This window comes from Spinacia oleracea, chromosome 4 (genome assembly GCF_020520425.1).
Source record: "Spinacia oleracea cultivar Varoflay chromosome 4, BTI_SOV_V1, whole genome shotgun sequence".
Classification (NCBI taxonomy): Eukaryota; Viridiplantae; Streptophyta; class Magnoliopsida; order Caryophyllales; family Amaranthaceae; genus Spinacia; species Spinacia oleracea.
The window spans coordinates 179,340,585-179,348,434 of record NC_079490.1 but is presented as its reverse complement, the minus strand read 5'-3'; the positions used below and the strand labels follow the sequence as shown (position 1 = coordinate 179,348,434).

At 31.8% G+C, this 7,850-nt stretch overlaps 1 long non-coding RNA gene across 1 annotated transcript; it reads left to right on the top strand.

Moving 5' to 3' along the window:
* The first annotated feature begins 1,624 nt into the window (after positions 1–1,624).
* On the top strand, positions 1,625–4,569 carry LOC110787981 (uncharacterized). The gene is made up of 3 exons (XR_008932512.1): positions 1,625–1,884; positions 3,753–3,852; positions 4,289–4,569. It is a non-coding gene; the product is annotated as an uncharacterized lncRNA (long non-coding RNA).
* Positions 4,570–7,850: the final 3,281 nt, after the last annotated feature.

Here is a 7,850-nt window from a genome sequence, read left to right as displayed (position 1 = left end):
GCCGCCCCCCCCCCCCCCCCCCAATTCCCTAGATCCACGGAAAAATATATAACAGTAACAGATTTTTTGTATAGATTTGAAATTTTCTATTACGTATCACATAAATGAGTTTGTCTCATTTGGTTGAGTGTCTAGCCCATTATGTTGGAGCAAAGAGATTCAGGGTTTGAGTCCTGTAACTCTTATTTTTCACCACATTTTTTTCCATTTATTTAGCTCCTTAATGTTTCACTTTCCCATTGTTTAACACTTAATAATTTTTCCACCGTTAAACTATTTATTGATTTCAGTCTTCCATTTTCTCTATTCTTTAATGATTTTAGTTGTAGCTATGTCATTTGTGAGTTTCTTTTTCTCTAGTTTAATTTCAATTACATAAATATATCATTTATTGTGAATTCCACTTTTGTACCTAGCTAAAATTAGTTGCATGGGTTATATAATTTTTATAAAAAAAAAAACTGTGAACACAATGCTAGATGTCATATACATAGTGAAGAATAATATTTTCCTATAGTGGAAATTAGACCCGTTTTTTGGATCCTTTTTATAGTGGAATTGGACCCGGATTTTTTTCGTTGGTAGACTATAAGAATTTTTATTTGTACCCCCATTTCTCAAATCATGGATGCGCCACTGGGCATGACCAAGAAGTGTGCAACGTACCTAGTTAAATACTAGATCCGTTTCACAACGATCTTTATACTTTCCGTTTTATTTTATTTCACAATGTTCTTAACATTGTGTTTTTTTATAGAACTTAACATTGTGTTTATAGTACTATTTTTGACATTAAAATTTACTATCTTACCACACTTACCCTACATCTTTTTCATTAACTTTATATTTTCCTCGTACTTGAATTTTTTTTTTCTCCCAACCCCATTTTTATCATATCTCTCTTACTTAAGTCTTTAACCATATTCTATTATGCTCACCATCTATTTGCATACTCTCTTATTTATTTTGCTATTTATACAAATAATAACCGTAAGAATCATTATAAATCGGATATAGTACAACTATACAAGTCTTTATTCCCTTTGAGCTTTAGCCTTTGATCTTATAAATAGTAAAGATGAGGAACATTATGGAACAAAGGGAGTAGATGACAACAAAAGTTCCAGAAGTATCTAATCCTTCAGTGGAAAAAGGAATAATAGGAAGCTTGCTCTTACTTTCAACAAACTACAATTTTTAATAAAGGATATAGCATGGTACAAAAGTGCATATTGATTTCTTCCTCTATACTTCGTATTTAAAAGCCCATATCTAATGATAGTCTGACTACAAGTCTATTAACATTCTATCTAAAAATCAAACAATAAACAACAAGTCTTGTAATTTACGGAGTAGTTTAACCATTTAATTACTATAAATCGAGGAGAGTGAATTCGAATATGTGACGGTGTAACCTATGGTTAATCCTTAATGTTTACCAATTTGTTATTTGAATATAATAAAAATGGTAATTATTCTTTTCTTAAAGCATAAGAGAATATGTGATGTAAAACATGGCCTTTTCGTGGAAATGAGTCTAATATTCTTGGCAACGAAGGCTTACTTAAAAGCAGCCTTGAAGACGTCTTTTTGCCATCGACACCGCGTTATCTAGATTCTTTCACTTTTGCCAACTTCTATTTAAAACCTAAACTCTTCACATAAATCCTTTCATATTTTCCAAAGTTTTATAATTTCATAAATTTACAACTTCATAATACTTTATATTCTTAATTTTTTTTAGAACTCAAGAATACCGAGTTACGATCCTATTGAGCGGATCCTTTTCAAGTAAGGTCGATATATTCTTAATTCTTATTGTATTAAACGTACATTCAACGAAAATGAGTGATCCCAAGTATGCTTATCCCTATTCTTCTCAAGGTAAACTTTCTTTCTTTCACTTTTTTCCTATTTTGATGCGTTTTTGCTATGATCGATTATATGATCATATGAGCGTGTTATATATGTGATTTTCCCATGTTGTTACTTGTTAGAGTGCCTCTCGGATTTTTTGGTCACGTTATTGGTGCGGTGTATAAATTAATCACGTTATTATATAATATGACAATCACCGAAATTCTATCATTTTTGTATTAGGTGAGTCAAGAGTCCGTTTACTAATTTCTCTCAAAAAAGTTACAGCAAGCATAATATTAACTAGGTTTATTATTTTCTTCAAATGAAAGTTAAGTTTATATCTATTATTACTTTACTACTCCTTCTGTTTTTAGTCTCATTTGGCATTATTCACAATTGAAGAGAATCTTGTAATTTCTTTCCAATATGTACTTCAAAACATATTCACGTGAGATCTTATTTTGTTCGTCTTAATGTGTAGTATAACAATATCAAATTTTATATATTTTTTTGACATACGTATTTGGAGATATTTACATTTAAACATTGAGTTGAAACGAGTTGAAAAGTCAAAACATGACTAATATTTAAGAACGGAGAGATTATATACTTAAACAGACATCAGGAATGGCACGTGTCACTTCCTGGTGAAAAAAAATTCCGCCAAAACTTTTTTCCCTTTTTATTCAATTACTTTTTCTATATTTTTTTTGAAAAAAATTCAGTATATTTGATTAAAATTTCATTATTCCCTATTTATTTTGTTTTTAGTATAAATTTTCAGTTGTAATTTTATTTCTCTAAAAATAATATTTGTGAAATATATCCTAACCTCATTTATATTCTGAAAATCTGTCAAAGATCTTTTATATTCCGTACTACTTTCTTTTTGAACAATTTTTTTGTTAGTCAAATATTTATAACAATAGTTAAATAATAAATTCAAAATATTCATGCATGCACGGATCTAATCTAGTTTTGAAACTGAAAAGAAGTTATCTTTAAATAAGAGAGATCAGTTGAGATGTGTTGTAAGAAAAAAAAAAAAGAAAAAAAAGAAAAAAAAAAGAGTTCAATTGACAGCACTTAAGTCTTTACCGTGAGAAACCTAATTTAATTGGAGAAAAATTGTCTAAAATGATGGGAAAAGGAGAGTTTCTTAATTTTAGCTTGTTTGGTATTCAAATGGAAAAGTGGGCAAAATAAAATACGTGGACATCAACTAGTTATATTTTTCCTATTTTATTTCCACACTTCTCTCCTGAAAAGTGGTGAAAAACTGTTGAAAATTGTGGAAAATAAAAGTAAATAAGTGAAAATGTGTAATACTCTATTTTTCATAGTTTCCACAATAATTTAGCAAAACAAAATAAAATTTAGAGATTTTCCCATATTTCTTCATATTTACTTTTATATAAATTTTCATAGTTTTAATTTTACTCACATTTCCACATTAACTTGGTTAATTTCCAATAACAATGTTAAATGCCTTAAATATGAATACGAATACATAATAGCAAGCATAGTAGTTAAAATGTGGAAGATAACATGTGACTCTAGCACACTATACCAATTTTCAGGTACATTGTTACATATGTCTATATGTCAATGCAACTATTTTGAATAAATAATTTCTTTTTCGGTGAGAATGAGCCACAAAGACACTATATTACAAAGGACAAATTTACTATTAAGTCAATATTTCAACGGTAGAATAACAATTTGTAATCATTTTTGGAATCAAACCATGCGTTGTAAATCAATTTTATAGTATTCAACTGATTCTTTTTGTTATTACAAAATTGAAATAGGCTACTATCAAGGTCCTCCGGTAATGGCGCCAATTTTATAGTATTCAACTGATTCTTTTTGTTATTACAAAATTGAAATAGGCTACTATCAAGGTCCTCCGGTAATGGCGCCACCTCAATATCAATATGCTCCACCGCCACCGCCACCCCCTCAGAAAGATCAAGGTTTTCTTAAAGGATGGTACTCTCTTTGTCTCTTAATACTTGATCCGCTTTCCTTACAAAGTTGTCTCCTAATACTCGCATCGTTTTTATAAATGACCTATTTTAACTAATATTATATCATTTCTCTTACTTACTTTGGACCCACATATATATTCTTATTTCTTTAAAAAACATTAAAAAATTCAACTCATTCCCCGCCCACCCCTTTATTTGACACATTTCTCACTAATTATATTAAAAAAAAAAAAAAAAAAACTTCACTATCAACTACTTCGTACTACCTAATAAATTAATAAGTCAATTAAATTGTCTAAACTCTGTAACGATCAAATCGGGACGAATATTAAAGGACAAAGGGAGTACGATTTAAACTTACTTTTGGCGTTGAGACAATAAGATCAATGGTTATAAACTTATAATACTAATCAACGGTTTAATCTTTTGTTTTGCAGCCTTGCAGCTCTATGTTGTTGTTTTGTCCTGGATGAATGTTGTTGTGATCCAACAATTATTTGCATCGATTAAGATTTTAATTATGGAGGAAATTACATTAGATATATGATTTCTTAAGTAGAGGCGTAGAGCTTACTCTAAGCTTGATTTATACGAAGTACGGAGTATTATCTATGATGTTACGTACAATTTGAATGATGTAATGTTGTTGCATAATCTTATCAAGTGATATTCAATGTACATTGTTACTCCATTAATCAGATTGTCCTAAATTTCTTAACATCTCAAATTGGTTTTGTCCAAAATATCTTAACCAAATTTGACTCTCAATCACAAATTTTTTGTTTTATTTTGGCAAGTTCAATCATACATTTACTCAAGTTGCTTGTGTTTATGAGGTTGTAAATTCGAGAATTGCAATTAGCAAAGTAGTGAAATTAATATGTGGGATGTTAATAGCGAATCGCATAACGGTTGAATTATTAAAATCATTGTTTTTTTTATTTTTGTTAAAGGCAAGTGACAAGCAAGCTTTGCAAACATAGTACGTTTATTATTTGGTTCTGGGTTTTGTTGTAGAATTATAATATACGTAGTATAAACAAAAAATCAATAACTAGTCAATACCTAGTAGTATTTAAAAAAGAAAACCAGCTTTATTTTAAAGACACGTATGTAACTCTATTTTAAAGACACATGGCGAAAACTTATTTATCACCATTTAGAAGACACGTGGCAAGCATATATCTATATATAATATTTAAAAACTAAAACCATGAAAGTCATGTGTCATTCTCTTAATTTGTGTGAATAAATTGTTATTTACCAAACGTTGTTAATTTGACACTAATGGAAAACATATACTCATGCCAATGTCTTGCTTCTTCCCCTTCCACTTCTCCCTTCTAAACCAATTCTTCATTTAATACATAATAAGTCACCTCAACATTTCATCCTTCCCTTTTCAATTTTAGTTTAACCGTTTAGAACAATTTAATTAGAGACATTGAAGAAACTTGAGAGCATTAGTGAATTTTAGAGAGAGAGAATCGAAGAAAATGTGTTTGATTATCTCAGTTTCTTGGCTTGAGGGAAAATCCAAGTTTGCTTATATACAAAGCTAGTAACTAACTCTAACAAACTTGTAACTAACTTCTAACAAACTTGCTGAAATAAAATATAAATATAAATAGCATATTTCCTATACTCCCCCTTCAAGTTGGACTTTAGATACAAGTCCAAGATTGGCAGACAAGAATTGATGTCGAGTAGAAGCAAGGGGTTTAGTTAAAAGGTCAGCAAGTTGAAGAGAACCAGGAACATGAGCAGTCTCAATGAACCCATCCTCTACTTGTTCACGCACATAATGCATACCTCTTTAGGTGCTTGGTCTTGTCATGAAACATGGGACTTTGAGCAAGATGTTCTGCAGATGTGTTGTCACAAAATAACTTAACAGGCAAAGATATGTGAACTTGAAGGTCTTCAAGCAACCCTTGGTTCCAAACAAGTTCACTAGCAATTGCAGACATGCTTTTGTACTCTGCCTCAGCAGATGATTTTGTACTCTTCCAAGAGATCAGATTGTTTCCAAGAAACACAACATAAGCACTTAGAGATCTGCTACTAAATTGGCAAGAACTCCAGTCAGCATCACTGTATGCAGTCAATTGTGTATCAGAATTAGCTGAGTACCATAAGCCATTATCCAATGTACCCTTCAAGTACTTTAGGACATGTAGAGCAGCTCTGAGGTGAGGAACTCTTGGAGAATGGACAAATTGATTTAGATGCTGAACACAGTATGATAAATCGGGTCTTGTGATTCCTAGATAAAGCAATCTTCCCACAAGTCTTTTATAAACATCAAGTTCATCAAGTAGATCTCCATCATCAGTTGATAGTTTCAAACCACAAGAAAGAGGAGCAGGTGCAGTAATACAATCATCCATACCAGCATCAATTAAGACATCCTGGATATACTTTCTTTGGGAAAGAAAAATGCCCTTGTCATTCCTGTGCACTTCTATGCCAAGAAAATAAGCAAGGTGATCAAGATCCTTGATTGTAAAGGCTTTGTCCAAATATATTTTCACTTCCTCTATTTGTGTTTTAGATGTACCAGTAATGAGTATATCATCAACATACACCAGAACCACCAGAAATTCCCCATTATGATTCCTTGTAAACAAAGAGTAATCTTGTTTGGATTGCTGGAAGTTCAAAGTTTTTAGAAATTTGTTCAACTCTTTGTTCCATTGCCCAAAATCTTACCTTAAACCATATATAGACCTTTTCAGTTTACATACTTCTCCAGGCTGAGCTTTAAGATAACCAGGAGGTGGCTTCATGTAAACTTCCTCATCAATGTAACCATGCAAAAATGCATTATTAACATCTAATTGATACAGTTGCCATCCTTTTACAGCAGCAAGAGAAATGACAATTCTTATAGTAGGCAATTTAGCAACTGGAGAAAAATTCTGAGTGAAATCCCTACCCTCCACTTGCTGATAACCAATGGCAATCAACCATAGAAATGAACTCTGCTACCACCTTTTCTACTTGTATTTTGTTATGAAGCAAATATGTCCATGTGACTCTACTATGATCATCTAGCACAGTCAAGAAATAGGATGCACCATCCAAACTTCTAACCCTATAGGACACCATAAATCCAGATGTATCAACTCAAAGCATTCAGAGGCTCTACTCTCACTGTTGTTAAAAGGAAATCTATGATGCTTAGAATTATAACAAACATCACAATTGTATTCTGTAACTCCTTTACAATATGCTGCATTGACATATTTCATCTTTGACAAAGAGGGATGTCCTAGCCTAGCATGTAAAAGATTTAGCTTATCTCTGTTATCAACCTTAGACTGAAACATACTAGTAGCTGTCTTATTTGGCAAAACATTTGTATTTACATCAGTAATGACATCCTCTACTACATTAGCTGTTGTGTTACTACTACAAGCAATACCTTTGAGGTCTGTGTGTTTGACAAAATAGTAGAGACCTTGTGTCCTTTTTCCAGCACCAAGCAGCACTGAACTAGAAGGATCCTGGAAAGAATATCCATCACCAGTAAACACAACATGAACACCAGTTTGTTCAATCACTCTACCAACAGACATCAGAATGTGTTTGAATCCCTTGACCAACAACACATTAGACAACACCAGTTTATCACTAAGAACAATGTCACCTATAGTTTCAACAGTCATTTGAGTTCCATCAGGCAAATCAACTTTAATTACCTTTTGGAGTTTTCTTTTGTTTACCAAAATAGTTTCGTCATATGTCACATGATCACAAGCTCCAGAATCCACAATCCACAAGCATTCATTATGCAAGGTATTCACAGTATAGTTAAAGGAATGAGAAATAATACCTGCATAGTTTGCATAAGAACTGGATGTTCCAGTAGCATCACCATTCTGTATCTGCTTGTCTTTCATCACTTTCATGACTTCTTGGCAAATGGCACTCAACATTTCACTGCTTACAGCTCCAGAACCAGACAAAGTGTCATCAAGAGGATTATCTCCAATA